Source organism: Hyla sarda, chromosome 1 (assembly GCF_029499605.1).
Source record: "Hyla sarda isolate aHylSar1 chromosome 1, aHylSar1.hap1, whole genome shotgun sequence".
NCBI classification, from domain to species: Eukaryota; Metazoa; Chordata; class Amphibia; order Anura; family Hylidae; genus Hyla; species Hyla sarda.
In genome coordinates this window covers 108,224,680-108,245,971 of record NC_079189.1, presented here as the reverse complement: position 1 = coordinate 108,245,971, position 21,292 = coordinate 108,224,680, and the positions used below count along the sequence as shown (strand labels likewise).

Here is a 21,292-nt window from a genome sequence, read left to right as displayed (position 1 = left end):
AGCTGTTTTTGGCTGTGCCGACAACCTCCAGCAGCTACAAACAGGCAAGAGTTGGCCAGAAAAGGCAAATTAACACAGTAGAACAACCTCTTAAATAAATCTCCCCCTATGTCCCACTTTCCCTATGCCTTGGGTCAACTCACTCACTTTCCCCTCTCCATAGACTTGTAAACAAGGGCGACGCTAGGGGGAGGGATGCTATAGCCCTGCGACTTGGGCCCTTAGCCCCGGGTTTCAGGATGCCTTTTTTTTTGGATTGCTGATGTACACTGTAGATGTGTGCATGTTTGTGTGCACTTATGTATGATGTGTGCATGTGTGTATGATGTGTGCATGTATGTATGATGTGTGCATGTATGTATGTATGATCTGTGCATGTGTGTATGATGTGTGCATGTATGTATGATGTGTGCATGTGTGTATGATGTATGATGTGTACATGTATGTGTGTATGATGTGTGCATGTGTATGATGTGTACATGTATGTATGCTGTTTGGGTGTATATGATGTAACTTGTAAAACTTGCATTAAAATTTTGGCCGCCAAAATTTAAATGCTAAATCAGTATTTCCAAACCATCTGTTGCAAAAATACCAACTCCCAGCATGTCAGGACAGCCTTTGGCTCTCTGGGCTGGGAGTTGTAGTTTTACAACAGCTGGAGGCACCCTGGTTGGGAAACACTGTCCTAAGTAATAAAAGGGGCACAGGAAAAATATTTTAAAAAAAACTATGCTCACCTATCCCAGTCCCCATAGTTCTGCCGTAGCTCCCATTTTCCTCTGTGGGGTCCCAGTATCTTTTCTCTGTCCTCGAAAAGTTCTGGTCTCAGGACCTTTCCTGTTCAGCCAATCAGTGGCTGCAGTGGTGTCATGTGTCAGTCCAGTGATTGGCTGAGCGGGAAAGGTCCTGAAACCATCATTTGTTGGGGGGCAGAGAGAAGATACCGGGAATGCACAGAGGAGAAGGGATCAGCAGGGGACTAATGTGAGAAGGGTGGGGGAGAAATGTGACAATTGTGGGGGAGAAGCCTGAGGACGTTTTGTTGGGTGGTGGAGGGGGTTTTGGATGAAGAGCCTGAAGCAAGACTTACGGGTCTGGAGGGGGACAGAGGAGTCAAGAGAAGGGTGGGGGGGGGGGGGAGAAGAGGGTCTGGAGGAGGTAGACAAAGGAGTCTGAAGAGGGGGAAGAAGGGTCTGTAGGAGGAAGACCGAGGGGTCTGGAGAAGGACGACAGAGGAGTCTGGAGGAGGAAGACCAAGGGGTCTGGAGAAGGAGGACAGAAAAGTCTGGAGGAGGAAAACTGAGGGGTCTTGAGAAGGAGGACAGAGGAGTCTGGAGGAAGCATACTGAGGGGTCTGAAGAAGGAGGACAGAGGAGTCTGGAGGAGGAAGATTGAGGGGTCTGGAGAAGGAGGACGGAGGAGTCTGTAGGAGGAAAACTGAGGGGTCTGGAGAAGGAGGACAGAGGAGTCTGGAGGAGGAAGACTGAGGGGTCTGGAGAAGGAGGAGAGAGTAGTCTGGAGGAAGAAGACTTAGGGGTCTGGAGAAGGAGGACAGAGGAGTCTGGAGGAAGAAGACTGAGGGGTTTTGAGAAGGAGGACAGAGGAGTCTGGAGGAAGACTCAGGGGTTTGGTGAAGGAGGACAGAGGAGTCTGGAGGAGGAAGACTCAGGGGTCTGGAGAAGGAGGAGAGAGGAGTCTGGAGGAGGAAGACTCAGGGGTCTGGAGAAGGAGGACAGAGGAGTCTGGAGGAGGACAGAGGAGTCTAAAGGAGGAGGACAGAGGGGTTTGAAGGAAGACAGTGTGTGACAGTTTTATTATTACAGGTAGAGTGTGTGTGGTAGGGGCACAGTTTCTGGCAAGGTTATATTTAGGGGGTATTATGTCTGACAGGGTTATATTCAGGTGGCATAGTTTCTGTCAGGATTATAATGCTTATTGTCTTTATACAGACGATGAGAATCCTCTGACAAATTAAGGAACCAATGATGTCCAGCTGTCAGACTCTGTAGAGAAGATGTTCCCCAATCTGTGGCTCTCCAGCTGTTACAAAACTACAACTCCCATAATGCCTGGGATGGGAGTTGTAGCTTTACAACAGCTGGAGAGCAACTTGAACTGATGTGATTGGTTGGGCTCCCAGCAGTCAGACCCCCACCAAAAAAAAATTGGGTGACTTTGCCAAAATGCCCACTCCAGGTTTTGGTCCCAGTCCGGCCCTGTCACAGTCTAGGGGGTGTGGTTGAGGGTGTGGGTAGGGGTGTGGCTTGGGTGTGGTTAGGGGTGGGGTTGAGTTGTGGGCTCTAGACCTAGCAATGCCCCTGCTTGTACAGAAAACATGTAATCTGATCTCTCAGTGAGCTGCTGGTCAGTCTAATAAACAGTGAAAGAATTGCAAATGTTCTTACATTTGTTTGTTTTAAAGTTAACCATTTAATATGTCCCTCCAATTCAATTATACCACCTGTTCTGATGTTGGGCAAGAAGAGTAGCAGTGTGTACACTGGACAGTACAGTTGTTTAGGTACCCCTACAATGTGTTATGTTTAGAAAATGGACTGAAGATGGTGTGTATGAGACAAACTGTGTGCCATGCATTTTCCCCTCAGGCTTTGCACTAGGCATAACATAGTCAGGAAAATGTTTCAATCTATTTATGCCAGTTTTCTGGCATAAATATAGTGAAAAATAGGACATTCAGCTGAATAGCATATTTATGAAGTCCCTATGCTACAGGGCTTTATAATTGCACTGAATTTCTTTAAGAAGGATTTTCAACACTTTCCTTTGAGCTAAAAATGTTCAAACACACAATACTCACTTGGAGTATTGTGCGCAATACTGGAGGCCGTATCTCCAAAAGGATATAGATACTCTAGAGAGAGTTCAGAGAAGAGCTACTAAACTAGTACATGGATTGTAGGATAAAACTTACCAGGAAAGGACCTTTACATGTATAGTTTGGAAGAAAGAGGAGACAGAGGGGATATGAGAGACTTTTAAATACATAAAGGGAATAAACACGGTAAAGGAGGACAGAATATTTAAAAGAAGAAACACTGCCACAATAGGACATAGTTTTAAATTAGTGGGGCAAAGGATTAAAAGTAATATCAGTAAGTATTACTTTACTGAGAGAGCAGTGGATGCATGGAATAGCCTTCCTGCAGAAGTGGTCGCTGCAAATACAGTGAAGGAGTTTAAACATGCATGGGATAAGCATAAGGCTATCCTTCATATAAGATAGGGCCAGGGACTATTGATAGGATTCAGATTATTGGGCAGACTAGATGGGCCAAATGGTTCTTATCTGCCGACACATTCTATGTTTCTACACTGCTCAAAAAATAAAGGGAACACTAAGATAACACATTCTAGATCTGAATGAATGAACTAATCATATCAAATACCTATGTCTTTACATTGTTGAATGTGTTGACACCAAAATCATACAAAAATTATCAATGGAAATCAAATTTATCAACCCATGGAGGTCTGGATATGGAGTCACACTCAAAATCTAAGTGGAAAACCACCCTACAGGCTGATCCAACTTTGATGTAATGTCCTTAAAACAAGTCAAAATGAGGCTCAGCAGTGTGTGTGGCCTCCACGTGCCCGTATGACCTCCCTACAATGCCTGGGCATGCTCCTGACTCCCGGATAGTCTGTGGCACAACGTGGCTTTGGTGGATGGAGTGACACATGATGTCCCAGATGTGCTCAATCGGATTCAGGTTGGGGAACGGGCGGGCCAGTTAATAGCATCAATGCCTTCCTCTTGCAGGAACTGCTGACACACTCCAGCCACATGAGGTCTAGCATTGTCTTACATTAGGAGGAACCCAGGGCCAACTGCACCAGCATATGGTCTCACAAGGGGTCTGAGGATCTCATCTCAGTACGTAATTGCAGTCAGGCTACCTCTGGAAAGCACATGGATGGCTGTGCGGCCACCCAAAGAAATTCCACCCCACACTATTACTGATCCACCGACAAACCGGTCATGCTGGAGGATGTTGCAGGCAGCAGAACATTTTCCATGGCATCTCCAGACTGTCACGTCTGTCACATGTGCTCAGTGTGAACCTGCTTTCATCTGTGAAGAGCACAGGGCACCAGTGGCGAATTTGCCAATCTCGGTGTTCTTTGGCAAATGCCAAACGCCCTGCACGGTGTTGGGCTGTAAGCACAACCCCCACCTGTTGACGTCGGGCCCTCCTACCACCCTTATGGAGTCTGTTTCTGACCGTTTGAGTGGACCAGTGCTTCTCCTGCTCCTCCTTGCACAAAGGTGGAGGTAGCGGTGCTACTGCTGGGTTGTTGCCCTCCTACGGCTTCCTCCACGTCTCCTAATGTACTGGCCTGTCTCCTGGTAGCGCCTTTATGCTCTGGACACTACGCTGACAGATACAGCAAACCTTCTTTCCACAGCTCGCATTGATGTGCCATCCTGGATGAGCTGCTCTACCTGAGCCACTTGTGTGGGTTCTAGCTTCGTCTCATGCTACCACTAGAGTAAAAGCACCGCCAGCATTCAAAAGTGACCAAAACATCTGCCAGGAAGCATAGGAACTGAGGATTGGTCTGCTGAACCACTTCTTTATTGGGGGTGTCTTGCTAATTGCCTATAATTTCCACATGTTGTCTGTTCCATTTGCACAACAGCATGTGAAATTGATTGTCAATCAGTGTTGCTTCCTGAGTGGACAGTGTGATTTCACAGAAGTGTGATTGACTTGGAGTTACATTGTGTTGTTTAAGGCTTTCCTTAATTTTTTTGAGCAGTGTATAAATGTTACAGTTTATGTTCACATCTGCATTGTATGCCTCTATCACAGATTCCATCAAGTTTGTCGGAACTGACATTAGTTTCACTTTTTTTTCTGCCTTTTTATATGTTGCTTGATTTTATACTATTTTACGGATGAAATAGTAACAAATCACTGTCATAGAAGCAAAGCGTGTTACAGCTCACCCCATAGTGAGCGCACGGGCCTGACCTGGACTTTGTCCCAAAGTAGCTGAAAGAAAAGTGAATACCCAGCGCCCAACTCAGGAACCTTTTCACTATTATAAAGCCATGGGAGACATCACAGGAACAGGGTAAAATGACACGTTTCGGCTTTACTCAGTCTTAGTCATACAAGGGTTAAACACACTTGGATCTTCTAATATATGAGAGGGACAGGTGAAGTACTCCATGGAATCAGGATGCATCCCCGGGACCACCTACATACAATTACAAATGTTGTACAAAACACCATAAAATGTACATAACATAGAACATGAAAAAAAGAGTGAATATAAAAGTACAAAAAAATTGTTAAAATCAAATTATAAACAGAACAAGCAAAAAACACCCTGCTGCTGCGATTCGATTGTACCCAAGCAAAATAAATGGATGGGAACAAAAGAAACCTGGGAGGAGTGAGTCCATGAAGGAATTTCTGTGCGTGCAACTACATATTTGTATAGAAACTAATTGACAGGGCCTGAGCACGTGCAGGGCAGTTCTTAATAATGCAGGATTGTTTCTTGTCTTCTATTCAGACCATGCAGAAATCTTGTGTTTAACTTCAGTATCCAAAACACCTCAAGGTCCACTATCTTCTGTTTCAAATTTCCACCCCTCAATAGCAAGGTTACTCTTTCTATGCCTTGAAGCTGAAGGCAAGATGTATTGCCCCTGTGCTTCTTCGCACAGTGTTCTGTGACCATCCACACAGGTCGTGACTGAAAATGTGCTACATCTGACAGATGTTTGCGTATTTTGGTTTTTAGTGAGTTGGTCGTGCAACCCACATATTGCAATCCACAGTCACGACATGTGAAGAGATACACAACTTCGACTGTATTACAGTTAATGTAGTGTTTTATCAGGAACGTGTCATTATTGTTGGATGATGTGAAATGTGTGGAATTAACCATGTGGTTACAACAGGTGCATTTATTTGCCCCACATTTGTAAGAGCCTGTATAATTTAACCACGTAGGTTTCCTAGCTGGGTGATCCATGAATAAGCTGGGCAAAATCAATTGGCCAATGGTAGGAGCCTTTTTGGATACACAAGTATAGCCATGTTTAAGAGCCTTTTTGAAATTAGGATCAGTATATAAAATTGGCATATGTTTGTCAATAATATTTTTTACGGCTCTAAAATCAGTGCTATACTGTGTTGAAAATACAATAGGCATTCATTGTTTTTTTGTCTTGCTACACTTGTGACTGTCCTGGGATCTTATTGGATCCCTACAATTTTTTCCCTTGGCAATGGCTACTGCCCTGGAAATAGTCCATTGCGGATAGCCCCGATGTGTGAACCTGTTGCTCATGGAAACTGCTTCAGCGGAGAAATCACTGTCCAATGTGCAATTGCGGCGCACCCTAATCATTTCACCTACGGGTTAATTTTGCACTATGTGTACGGGGTGACAAGAGGTGGCATGAAGGATGTAATTGACAGTAGTCTTCTTCCTATACATGGCAGAGATTACCCTGCCAGTCACCCCGCAAACACAGATCCAAAAAATTAACTGTGTCCAACTGATGATCAACGGTAAATTTCAAATTGAGGCTCTTCAGATTAATGAAATCCGAAAAACCTTTGATGCCGCTACATCGGACCCCCATATAAATAGGAGGTCATCGATGTAGAGGTCATACCACACAAGATGTGCCCTACAGGGGTTTGAGGGGGTGAAAAGAATCTCCCTCTCCCACCAACACATATAAATGTTGGCAAGAGAGGGGGAGAATTTCACCCCCATCGACGCTCCTGTTACTTGGAGAAAGAATAAGTCATTGAACATAAAATAATTGTGACCCAAAAAAAAATTCCACCACCAATAAAATATATTCACGTAACTCCAAAGAGTAGCGGGAATGTGTATCTAAAAACCAGGACAGGGCTAACAGAGCAAGATTATGTGGGATCGCAGAATATTATGAGGTGTATCGCCCCTTGTTCAGACACAATACTGCAGTGAAACAATTAATGTGTGCTGGTGATGGTGCTAAACTTGCGTGAAAACTTGAAGTACATATGCACATCCGAGAGAAGAAAGTAACCCAAGCGCACTCACCACGCTTCTTTACTGTTTCTTCATTCCATATCTCATATGAACAAGGTACAGGGAGGTGACATACGAGAGGTTAAAAAAAAAAGAGATATGGAATAAAGAAACAGTAAAGAAGCAACTAACGTGGTGAGTGCGCTTCAGTTACTTTCTTATCTCGGATGTGAATATTAGGAGGTCACATCAGCTGACCCAAATATTCTGTTCTTGCTAACAGATCTGGTCCATCATATCAAGGAGATATTTTGTATCCATGATATGGCCAGGCATGTGCGGAATGAGGGGCTGGAGTAAAGAGTCCACCCAGACACATAGTCGCTCAAGGGATGAAATCCAACTATGGGCCTGAGTGGAGGAGGAAATATCTCCTTGTGCACTTTTGGAAAGGAATGAAATATAGGAACTGTCATACTATCATAAGTCACTGTCATACTATCATAAGTCACTGTCATACTATCATAAGTCACTGTCATACTATCATAAGTCACTGTCATACTATCACAAGTCACTGTCATACTATCACAAGATAAATAAACCAGAAACAGAAATCAGTTAACAAATACCATTAAACAACCATATAATAACCTTGAAACAAACATATTATAGGACAAACCAGCAGAAAAATAGCCTTGGCGTTATTTACCATTATGCACCTATTGGCCTGTGTCTAGGGGGAATAACTTGAGTAAATTATAAATGTAAAAAAAATATTTTTTGATTTAGTTGCTGAAAAAAAAAACCCACTGAATTCACATGGATCAGGACAGCTGATTTCAGATTTGCAGCTGCAACATACTTACTATGTTTGTTGATCAGTTGACTTTGTCAACTATGATGGTACAAGCTGTTAACAAAGTTGGCTATATGCAGGGCCGTATTTACAGCTTGCGCTACCCTAGACACTGTTTATACACCCCATTAGGGTGATTCCACGTGTGTCAAAAATTTTTCATGCAGATGAGGATTTTGATGAGGATTTTGTTGCAGATTCTCCATGGATCTCACCCCTTTACACAAAAAGTGGTAAAATCAATCAGGATTCCTGATTGATTTTACCACTTTTTGTGTAAAGGGGTGAGATCCATGGAGAATCTGCAACAAAATCCTCATCAAAATCCTCATCTGCATGAAAAATTTTTGACACACGTGGAATCACCCTAATGGGGTGTATAAACAGTGTCTAGGGTAGCGCAAACTGTAAATACGGCCCTGCATATAGCCAACTTTGTTAACAGCTTGTACCATCATAGTTGACAAAGTCAACTGATCAACAAACCGGTTTATAAGACAACTCCACCTTCACAAAGACACTTTGTAAAAGCCGCAGCAGTATTTTGTATGAGTATCTATAAGCCAAAATCAGAAGTAGGTCCAAAATACAGAAAATATAAAACAAAGCATTATAGGCATTATAATTTTTCGCAATGTAGATTTCATTCTTGATTTGGCTTACAAATACCGACTATAATACTGTTCTGTAAGGGCTTACACAGTAAAAAGAATCAGTAACATTTGATCTGCAGTGCTGATCTTGAATGGCAAAATAGGAAACAATGTGACTGTTCAAATATTGGAAACTAGGCCACACAGTGATTAGGCCTCACCATGTAAGTTGGTCATAGGACACTGCCCCCTGTGTCTCCCTGCTAGCTATGCCTTTGGGAAAAGGAAATAGATTATGGCAATGTCTTTGGTATTTTGGGGTATGGCTAAATATATTTTGTGGGCCTACAAGTTGACTAGAGTTAGGTCTAAATTGCCAATTTCTATAACAAATATAGTATATACTTATTTGTGTTTCAAGTAGACTTTCCCTACTGAATGCTCCTATGTGTCTGGATGAAACTAAAACATAATGAGGGAATAGTGTGTCACTGTGTGCATATCTTATGACCAAACAGAATATATGCAAGAAAGACCTCTACACGTACTACTAGAGCTAGACTAGAAGCATGACTAGAACAGATGTGATCAGCTCTTAACTGTGTTTTCCCGGCTGCCCTATAACCCCTGTTTGTGTTGTTACTTATGAGCCGAAATTCCTTTCCCAAGATACAATGATGTTTAAATGTGCATGCCAACACAATGAGTGCGCTCCATAAGTAGTTATCACCATAGGCGTGCCACATGGTGTGCCGGGTGTACCTGGGTAAACCCTGATCAAGCCTCAAACTTGAGGCTCTATTACCTCCGTGCTGCACTGCCTTGCTGTGAATTTGTTGAGGCCTGTTGCTACAGGACAGGCAAAGCAAACAATTGCTTGGGGCCCCGAGCTGACTCCATGTCTATTTTGCTTGGGGCCCCCAAATTCCTTCAAACGGCCCTGCATTTGTTTCCATGCCGACCCAATCCTCCTACACTATGCGAGCGATATCGCCGCTCAGTGTGGGACGGACATGCTCCTCCTCCAGACTTCCCCTGTAGCATGCGCGGCACATTCCGTGACGTCACGCGGAGGCGGAGTCACGGCAAAGCAAGGGTGAGGCACGGCCTGGTGGTTACTGCGCAATACCAGCAGCATTACTTTCGGTATCTCACTCTCTCAGAACGGATTACGGCAGCCAATATCTGCTAGAGGTGATTTTTTTTTATTTTTAAATCATCAATTTGTAATAAATTGTGTAATTTATTGATTAATTATTAATTCATTATTATTATGATAGTGTACGCTAGCACTACCATCTTTCTATGGATTCTCTAGTTAGTTTGTCACCATAATGTTTTAGTTTAACATCTTTAATGATAACAGCTATTGTCTATTTATTTTATATATATTTTTCAGATTTTTTTTCCCTCAGCCATGTTTATTTCTTCTTCCTTCATTCTGCATTTTTTATTTCATTTACTCATTTGTTCAGCCTCAGTCAGACCCATCTGTGTCACATATTAGAGGGGCAAATGGCTCCTACTGATAGTTTAGATTCAAATACAGATTGTTCTGATTTATTGTTTTAAACTTGCATGATACTACATATTGTTCGCACAGAGCATCTGACCTGGGCTGGTTTACTGAGTGCAATTCCCATAGAGATCTCATGAGCAAATTGTGTAGGTCTGTTTATGTATGTGTGCATGCAAGCAAGAGTGTATTTGTGTGTGTGTGTGTGTGTGCATGTATATAAAAAAAAAAAAAATATATATATATATATATATATATATATACACGCACGTGGGCGGCATGAGTTTATGCTTTAGGGTGCACACCCTAATGCAATAGGCTGCGCACACCTATGCCAAGGTTATGCCAAGGTCACATGCCAAGGTTATTTGAATGTGAAAAAATACCACACTGAACTGGCATTATAGCTAAAGTTCCTACATGATTAACTTCACTTGCTATTGTACTGACCAACCTAGGTTTTTTTGTGACTGATTTACTTCCTCCAGTACAATTGTGTTCTGCAAATTCTGTAGCTAGGACAATCTAAACTGGTGAAACTTGCACTATGACCTCCTGTCTGCCTCCAGTGAACTTTCTTAGTGGCCTTGTTTAGCAGTAACCTGCATGTGGGAAAATATAAGACATTCCCATTCTGTCTAAATAGACATTTTATTGTCTAAGAACTTTCGCATTAAATAAGAAAGAAAGTTTTCCCACATACACTGTATTCATATACACACTAATCAGCAATAATGTTAAAACCGGTGAAAGGGAACCAGCAACAGGGTCACAGAAACCCAGGAGTAACTGATGAGTATGGGGAGTGAAGGCTAACCTATATGATCCGATCCCACAGAGGAGCTACTGTAGCACAAATAGATTAAAAGTTTAATTCCGACTATGACATAGGTGTTAAAGTACATGGTCCACAGCTTGTTGTATATGGGGCTGAGTACTGTGGCTGAGAGAATTAGAACACTATATAAGGTGGCCTCATTGGATGAATTGTGTCATCATGATGTTCTGCGCCATGTCCATCTGGGAAACCTTGGCTTCTGGCATTTATTTGGCTGTTACCTTGCCACGTACCCTTAACCTAAATATTGCAGCTGATCATCCTGCAAAAATTGTTCCGGAATAGTTTGAGAAACACCTCAAATGGTTCAAGGAGCTGACTTGGCTTTTAAATTCCCAAGATCTCAATTCAATCGATTTGGTTAACATGTCCAGTCATATGTTATCCAAATGCTGGGAGGTATGTTAGAGTATACAATGCATGTATCATCGTTCAGGCAAAAAATGTTTACTAAAAGCAGGGGATTTGTTTATTTTTATTCCAATAGGAGATGCATTAGAAAAAGAAAATATTCCTTTAGTACCTATTAGGGTAAGACCACAAGTTGCAGACATCAAAATCTGTTACATGCATATTGTTCTGCACATTTGCAGTAGGTTTGAACATATACATAGAAAAAGGGGGGGGGGGGGGGGATCTGTTGTGAAGGTCCATGGAATATACATTGCCTGAAATTCTTTTATCATTTATAATATCACCTATAATATTGTCAAATGCAGATCTTACAAAATCCCAGTTTTCGTTAGGGGAATATAAGTGTAATTGCATGTCTTTAAGAAATGTTACACTAAGATAAAGCAGGCTTTACTTTGTATTCTGTCTCAAGTGGCTTCCTGGTATAAGGACTCCTACACACTTGTGATTTCCGTGTCCCGTTTACAATACAGATTGAAAATTAGTTTTTTTTTTTATTGTAAGAAAAGTCTTTCCGAAAATTGCTTTAATTGCACCGAGACTCTCCGAGCATTAAGATGCCAGACTGTGATTCACAGCAGCCTGCATGTTACCTAACCAGGACTGACTATGCATCTCTAGAGCAAGAAGTAGAAACAAAAATAGAAAATGGTGCGCACCTCGTGTAGATTACCCAATGGCATGATAGGAAAACAGGGCCAAATGAATGGACCTTTACCTGGTAGAGTTATGCTCAGAGCATAACATCTGGGACGGGATGTAAAGAGTGATTGCAGCCTCGTGGTCCCTCCGGCAATCCAATAATGAAGTCTGGTAGAACAATAGCAGCAACAACAAGGAAGGTAGAAAACACCCCCAAAGTGGGACGTCAATCAGGGCGCAGATCTCTCAGGTAGATGGAAATGGTAGGAATTTATTTTAGAAATAAACATGCAACACAAGGATAAAAGCATTTCCAGTCTGGACTGGGTTCTTCATCAGGCACTAATTCAACACTATTTACAACCAGTTATAAAACAACACTAAAATTGCTTCCAGGTATGTGGACCGCACTGACGAACCGGAACTAGTCCAGGTACGGACCAGAATAATAAAACATCATAAAACCATGAAACATATAGAGAAAATCTGTAGAGAATTGAAGACACAAGATAAAACATTACTAATCAATAAATAAGATAAAAATTGCTATTTAAAGGGGAACTCAGGTGGAAATTTTTTTTTGACAAATTAACTGGTGACAGAAAGTTAAACAGATTTGTAAATTACTTCTATTAAAAAATCTTAATCCTTCTAGTACATATTAGCTGCTATATAAAACAGAGAAATTTGTGAATTTCTTTTCTGCCTGACAACAGTGCTCTCTGCTGACACCTCTGTCCGTGTCAGGAACTGCCCAGATTAGAAGCAAATCCCCATAGAAAACCTCCTGTTCTGGACAGTCCTGACACGGACAGAGGTGTCAGCAGAGAGCACTGTTGTCAGGCTGAAAAGAACGTCACAAATTTCTCTGTAGTATATCTGTAGTATACAGCAGCTGATGAGTACTAGAAGGGTTAAGATTTTTAAATAGAAGTAATTTACAAATCTATTTAACTTTCTGGCACCAGTTGATTTGTCAAAAAAAAATTCCACCGGAGTTCCCCTATAAGAACAATGTTACTGAATGGCCATCATTTATCAGTGTGGGTCCGGAACACGACTCACTCAGAGACATGCGCAGTATGGTCTAAGGTATGAATGACTCAACGGTGGTGAATAAGTGCGTGAGGGACAACTACCGATGCACATACGCACTGATATCTCTAAGATACCGGAATTGTAGAGAATGAACATAGCGGATTGTACAAGAAAAAGTGAGTAGTGGCATTTATGAGATGATTTCTCTGACCTCATTAAGACCATGGGGAGATAAGGTTTGCATTTTGTACATCCAAAACATTTCTAATCTTTTAAGTTGTTTGAATCTATTATTCACCGTGGCTGGTACATAGTCAATTGGAGTAATCGTGATCAATTTGCCACTATCGGGGTGTGACAAGGTGACATGTTTCGAGACTCTATGAAAAAAAATTCCTTTTTATATTTTGTCTGTGCTGGTTTAGCCTTAAGTGAGGAGGGCGAGTGGTACGTCCTATATAGTACAGTGAACAGTTGGATCATATAAATGACATGGTCCGTTTGACAAGGGGGATGGAATTATTTGTAAACTTTTTCACCTTAGGATTAAATGAATTCAGTTTGACAGTTAGAGATCTGATGGCAACAGTGGCAGTGAGATTTTTTTTACATTTAAAATTCCCTTTCTTCAGGGGTCAGTATGGATTCAATGTTTCTTCTGCTGTCTCCTGATTTGACTAGGAGCCAGGATGGTTTTCAAGGATGCTGATCTCCTATATGTGAAGCGAGGTTGCTGTGGAATTATTTTAGAAAGACAAGGGTCTGTTTTTAGGATGTACCAATGACGGAACACTATTTTCTTAATTAGCCGAGAGTGACTACTGTAGGTTGTAATGAAGTTTGAGGAAAAAGAAGATTTTTTTTACTTTGATCTGATTCTTTTGTTTGTTTGGTATTGTTTGTTAAAACTCTGGGAAATCTGGGAAAACTCTTTTGTATGATTGTAGGCATTATTCAACACCTTCTCAGGTTAATGCTTTTCTCTAAAACGTTCCCGTAGTACCGGAGACTGTTCTTTGTAGGTGGCATGATTAGTGCAGTTTTTCCGTATCCTTTTATACTGGCTATAGGGAATGTTTAGTAGCCATTTTTTAAAGTGTGCACTGTGGAAGTCTAAGTAGGAAATTGATACTTTCTTTACTGGACTCCAAAGTGAAGTGTAGACCCCAGGTGTTCTTGTTGATGTCTTGAAGAAATATAGGGATGGCCTCCTCAGGGCCCTTCCAGACAAAGAACAAATCAGACTCAAAGGCCCCCATAAATATGTAAGCAGAAACAGGTGCGACCTTTGAGCCCATAACGTTGCCTAGCTTCCGATGATACATTGTACCATCATATGTAAAGTAATTATTACGTAAAATGTAAGCAAGAGCATCAATGAGAAAATCACAGTGGGATGAAGTGATAGACGGATCTCTTTGCAAAGCTTTCTTCACACAATGAAGTCCCAGTTCGTGTTGAATATTACGCACCACCGTACAGTCATTCATAACTTAGACCAAACTGCGCATGTCTCTGAGTGAGTCGTGTTCCGGATCCACACTGATAAATGACGGCCATTCGGTAACATTGTTTTTAAATAGCAATTTTTATCTAATTTATTGATTAGTTATGTTTTATCTTGTGTCTTCAATTCTCTACAGATTTTCTCTATATGTTTCATGGTTTTATGATGTTTTTTTACTCTGGTCCGTACCGGGACTACTTCCGGTTCGTCAGTATGGTCCACATACCCGGAAGCAATTTTAGTGTTGTTTTATAACTGGTTGTAAATAGTGTTGAATTAGTGCCATGAAGAGTCCGCTCTGGGCTGGAAACTCTTTAATTCTTGCGTTGCATGTTTTTTTCTACAATAAATTCCTACCGTTTCAATGTATCTGAGAGATTTGCACCCTGATTGACGTCCCACTTTGGAGGTATATTCTACCTTCCTTGTTGTTGCTGCTAGACAGAGCAAGAGGCACACTTGGCTGTAACTTTTTTTTGGCACCAGTACAAACATCTGCATTATTTAAGTCTGGAGAATAATTTGGGATCAACCAGCATAACAGAAATTAAATATTTAGTAGCAAAAACTAAATCTGTTATCACAGGCTTCCTTTTACTTGTAAAGTGCTGCTGGTAAAATGTATTTTGGTTCTCGCTGTGATCATAATACACTGATAATTAGACTGCTGCCGTCGGCTCTCCCATGAACGCCTGGATCTTGTACAAACTGCATCATCAGCCTTCAGCCAGACCTTTACACCCAAGACACATTTCCTTACTGTGAAAAACATCTCCTTCAATCTGGATCCAAGACGAGAGTGGAAATTAGGCATAAGACTAATTCTGGCCTAAGAACACAATTTGCATAAATACCAATAAAATGAAATTTTAGCATTTTTAAAAACTATTGTAAATAAATTGAGAGTGAGCATTTTCCTCAACAGCATGGATCCAAATCCCTTAAAAAATCAATGTTCAAATCCTTACAGGATTGACTAGGACATTTATAATATTAGTTATTTGGATCCACACAACTAAGGATGATATATTTTAAATAAGGCAAAGTTGGGTCACAAACAAAACAATGAAGCTCTCTGAGGTTTCCGGAAAAAAGAAAGGCCATGAGATTGCTTTATGCGTACCAACAAGGGCAATTCCGCTCAGCAGACCTCACCATAATCCATCTCCACTGGTCATATATAATCATTTATATTCTTGCATCCCTGGGGTGTGGACAACCGATTCTTGAATGGTCCAATGTAGAAAAGGGGCTAAACTATATTGGAAACTGGGACAATAATTTGGTGGTTCTTCAGCAGGCTTAGTCCACCAAAGTTTTGTAATATATTAGTTTTGATGCACTTTCTTCTGGTTGCCTTGGCCTAATAAAGCTGATACTTTAATAGCTTTTTGGGTCCCATACTTTAATAGCTTGTTTGGGCATAAAGTGTTTGTTTGGGTATAAACTGTGCATAAAGATAAAAAACAAGAAAACTCAGAGTGCTATATCTAATCTAAGATACATATAGGGTTACATTTGTGCAGGAGGCAGGCCCAGACAGGGAGAAAAAACAGGCCTTGGCATTTTAGACTAAGCTGCCCCCTTTTTTTTGGGAGGAGAGCTGATTGCTGGGACCCCCACCAATCACATCAGTTCAAGTGGCTCTTCAGCTGTTGCAAAGCTACAACTCCCATCATGCCTGGAGAGCCTCAAGTATTATGGAAGTTGTAGTTTTGCTACACCCCCCCCCCCCAAAAAAAAAAAAAAAATTGGATTGAGGTACAGTTTCACCCATTATCACTGCAGAACTTACAAGTTGCCAACATGAATATTGCATTTAGACACCTATATAATCATGTCAGAGGTTCCTTACAGATTCTTCTATATATGACAGCAAGAGCATTGAACTGCAGCACTATTTTTTTAATCAAAATTACGGACACCACAATAGAACCAGACAGACTGCATTATAAGTTATTAATGTCCCTTGGGTCCTACTGGTATCCGTTGTATGAAAAATTTGGCAATACTTTGTAGTTATCATTTTAAACTAGAACCATTACTCAAGTGTGAACAGAGCCTATGCTATGCTGCCCTGTATGTGTCAGAAATCCAATCCAATAATAAAAGATCTTTTGGCACACAGGCCTCCTTTCTAAAACTGTAAAGTGCGGCAGTTGGGCAGTGCTGTTCTCCATTACAGTAGTAAAATGTCATCTATCATCTGAGTTCTGCAATTCAGATAGTTGTCATTTGTTTTCAGCCTGGAAAATCTGCAAAAAATTGGAACGCTGGATGAAGATAATCAATTAGAAGGCTCACCAATGTGATAGCGGTTTCGTTTATTCCAGGCTTCTCATTTATTTCAGCCATTTGGCTGCAAATCTTTTTGCAGAATCGCTACAATTTTTTATACATTTTTTTTAATGCACCAGGAAGGATTGGCAATCTGGCACTAGTTCCATTCTGTTAATGCCAGATTAAATACATTAAGTCCATACTGTAGTCTCAGGTTGAGTAATATTAGTGCTGTTAATTTCTTAGTGGTATTAAAGGGGTTATCTGGGTGATCCAATTCCAATTCTTTCTGATCTCAAAAGCATAACTTCGAAAAATTGGGGGGAGGATAATCATGCCATTCCAACAATGCAATGACCAATGGCCACATTATGTTGCTGCAGTATTGACAGCATCTTATAGCCATTGGCCATTGTGGTTTCCCCAACATGCGTTGATCTAATGTGCTTCCCATACCAACTTATCTCCCTGTCTTGAAAGTTATGCACCAGAAGAGGGTTAAAGGGGTACTCTGGTGGAAGACATTTTTTTTTAAATCAACTGGTGCCATGAAGTTAAACAGGTTTGTAAATTACTTCCATTTAAAAATCTTAATTCTTCCAGTATTTATCAGCTGCTGTATGCTCCAGAGGAAGTTGAGTTTTTTTTTCCTGTATGTCCACAGTGCTCTCTGTTGACACCTCTGTCCATGTCAGGAACTGTCCAGAGCAGGAGCAAATCCCCATAGCAAACCATTCCTGGACAGCAGAGAGCACTGTGGTCAGACAGAAAATAAATCCAAAAAGAAAATAACTTCTTGTGGAGGAACTTTCTGGCACCAGTTGATTTAAAAAAAAAAAGTGTTTTCCACCGGAGTGTTTAATAGATGCAGGTCCCACCTTTAAGATTTGTGATCTTGAGATTAAAGGCATTCCAGTCTTCTTCAGCCTGGTTCTGGCCATTGTAGGTGGTTGCAAAACTAAAAAAGCTGAGGTAGCAGTTTGCCTAACTCCCATTGACATTAAAAGGAGTTGCAAAAACAGGGTAGCACCATTATGCTAATTATGTAAACTGAGTAAAACCAGCCACCACCTCTGACATTCCTCGAACTTAGGTGTGGGTCCTAGAGGTGAGACCTGCACCTACTTAACTTTCATGGCATATCCTGTGGATATGCCATAAATGTCCGAATGGGAATACACCTTTAAGGGATGTCTTGTGTACTATAAATTCCAACAGTAGTTGATTCTAGCTCCCCACACTCGCCAACTGGGAGGGCACAGACAAGCAGGGCAACACCTATGGTTACAAGAAGGGCTTTATCAATGCAGTAGATAACACGGATCTATATTCAGGGCATATGTACAGTATAAGTACAGGTCGGACAGGAGAAATAACGTACTGTGAGAACCATACTTGTACAGTACTTATGCCTTGAATATAGATCCATGTTTCATACTACATCCATCAAGTGCTGGAGTTCTTCTTCTTTTTTGTGAATTGTATACTGAGAAAACATGGACTGCCACACTTTCACACTGCTGATACATGTGGGCATAAGTAAAATGCATCTGCTATTATTCGCCTTGTCCATTTTATCTCTCAGCTGTCTCTATTTAGTATTCATAATGTCCACCGCCTTTATTCAGCCTACTCTTTCAGCATTTTGTAGCACTGACGCTTTCTTTTTTGAGATCCAATAGCAGCTATAACACATATTGAGAGGTAATGACACTTCTTTACAGAATGACTTAAACTGAACAAAAAAGCCATCCAATTGTCTACTGTAGGGTGCTGCATAGAAGCAAACTGCCCCTATTAACACAACCATTAAAAGGATTCATATATTATTATAATAATATATCAAATGCATGAGAGCAAGAATAAATCACGTAAATCTATACATCTGTAATACAATTCAGGACCAGCATAAAATTATGAAGTCAGAAGCCGCAGTAACTGAGCTGGTTTGCCTCTTGGATATTGTTCAATTATACATTCAGAGAAACTATAGCATTATGCAGGATAGGGGATTTAGGGCCCAGATAAAGAACCCAAATCCCCTCTTTCTTGAGTGGATCTTGCACGTGCGGTTCAGAGATAAGTGCACTAAGCAATAATGTGCCAATCAATGTGTATCGGATTGTTACTGAGCACTCTGTGAAATCATTCCAAACACACAACCACTGCCAATACCTCATGTGGTGTGGATAGAGCTATCCATTTCTTTACAAATAACAGATTTATCGCTAATTTGCCATAAATGTGCAGCTTTTATATTCTTTACTTTTAATAAAATTCTTTAATATTGTCATAGTTTAATGGTGCCAGGCTGCAGTTGTGTGCTGAAAACATTATTACTATTATTTCCTAACTAACAAACTGGGTTAGAGCTGCCAAAGTTCTCTGGAAATTGATGTTTTTTGTACATGCAGCAGTCCCTATGTTAAACATATGTTCTGGTTGGCTCATATTTTTAAGCCTTATTTTTACTTAGGAAAGGAACATTAATGGTAGGATCACACATAGCACATCCGCAGCAGAAATACATTGCAGATTCTGCTACGAGCAAACACATAGGTCTACCCCACTACAGCTTTGTGTGTGCAGTAAGGTTTAGAGGCAACCCCGCACGTCACACTCATGTCAGCACACTGGGACCAGCCACAAAACCTTACTGCACATACAGGGCTGCGGTAGGGTAGCCCTGTGTGTCTGCCCGTAGTAGAATCTGCTGTGTATTTCCTGTAGTGTGAAATACGCTGCAGATGCACTATGTGTGACCCTACCCAAAAAGAGTATTTTGAGTTAAAATTACTTATCCACGATTCTAAGATGGGGGATAGGTGTCAGATCATGAGGAGTCCAGTCTCTGGGAAACCCCGCCTCTCCATAACAGGGGCCCCTATTTTTGTTTTAAATGGAGTGATGAGTGGCACATGTATGCCACGGCTCCATTCATGGTCTTTGGAGCTGCTAAAGATTGCCTACTTTTGGCAGCTTTTATAAAGAATAAATGGGCTGCGCAACTTACAGCTCCATTCATAACAAAAACTTGGGGCCCCGTTCTGGAGATGGCGGGGGTCCCAGAGATTGAACCCCCATGATCTCTCACTATTATTCCCTATCCTGTGAATAATGGATAAGTAATTTTAACTCAGAACATCACTTTAATATTACTTTAATGATGTTTTGATTTGAATGTTTAATGCAATATGTGCATATCCAGTTATACTTACTATTCATATTACAAACATCTATGATGTTACCTTGAAACTGGTTCACAGAGGAACTGCTCAAGTACAATTAGTTACAAGAAGTAGTGCCTAAAGGTATGGGCATTTTTATTAAAACCTCCCCATTAGTGCTTCCCAGCTTAGATGTTCTGCACTCACCTTGTGAAATGTTGGTGATGTTTTTTTATGATTTGATTTCCAATTTTGATTTATCCTTTTCTTTAGTTTTTCAGATGACGACAGTTCTTTTCTGAAAGAAAAAAGATTGTAAGACAGTGAGGGATCACATTATAAGGTGACATTCATCTTAAAAAAGCAGTGTGATGGTCACCCTACTGATATCATTGCATACAACTATTGATAACACAGTCAAGTATCATTGGATACAACTATTAATAACACAGTCAAGTATCATTGGATAAAACTATTGATAACTCCATTTGGTTATATTTTTGGGCTTCTGCTGACATGATCCGAGTTATTTATGATTCAGTAATATGCTACAATTACAAGTTTGTGTTCCTACTACTGTTGTCAGTGGGGCATTACAAGTCAGTAGTCCCTTCACTTTTCATTTTCAGAAACCTTTACAATACGTGCTAGGGGTATTACAGAGGTTTACTACTAACCCTATTATGCAATATTATTTTTCTTCATATTCAAAACAAAGTTTATTAAAGGTATAATATACGAAGGTACAGGAAACGAAAAAAAGTTGAATCAAATTACAAAGGTGGGCGTGAGGCATGGATCAATACAAATAAGGTTCAGCTACACATACAGGACGACATAAATGTGAAGGAACAGGTAATCCTTAAAGCAACGCAGCGAAACCTAGTATGACTTTGCAGGCCATCAGTTTAACAATGCATGAGACATATTCAATGAGAAAAGGGGAAGATAGCCAAAAATCAAGAATAGTAATCCAACCATTATTCCCCACCAAAAACAAATAAGAAACCAGAATCAGAAAAAAGGAGGGGGATGAAAGAAGAAAACATCAAACAATATACATAAGCATGAGGAGAAAGAGAAGATAAAAAAAAAAATTTAAATAAATAAATAAAAAGGGAAGTGGAAGAGAGACAAGGGGGAAAGGTGGGGAGGAAAGACCTGAGAAGGAGAGGACATGGAGGGGGGAAGAGGAGAGAAGCGCCCCCAGTGTCAGCTAAGATTGATGAGGGGGATGGGAGAAGCTGGTGGAAGTGTCATCCATACAGCTATGCAATATTATTTATTCTTTTCTGAGGCATTATTATGCATAGGAAGTGTTGATAACTGACAATACTACTAAACAGGATTCATATTGAAATTTGTATTACTGTGAATCTACTGCTTTTTTACCCCATAGATGCCCACAGTGATGTCGTTTCAACTCT

At 40.8% G+C, this 21,292-nt stretch overlaps 1 protein-coding gene across 13 annotated transcripts in view; it reads right to left on the bottom strand.

Annotated features, from left to right (window-relative positions):
- SORBS2 (sorbin and SH3 domain containing 2) overlaps positions 1–21,292 on the bottom strand; it is a 305,036-nt gene that overhangs the window by 197,334 nt on the left and 86,410 nt on the right. For all 13 annotated transcript variants that reach the window (XM_056559539.1, XM_056559575.1, XM_056559567.1 and 10 more), the window contains exon 2: positions 20,073–20,163. The gene's annotated coding sequence lies outside the window, so the exon portion shown is untranslated. The remainder of the gene's footprint in view (positions 1–20,072; positions 20,164–21,292) is intronic.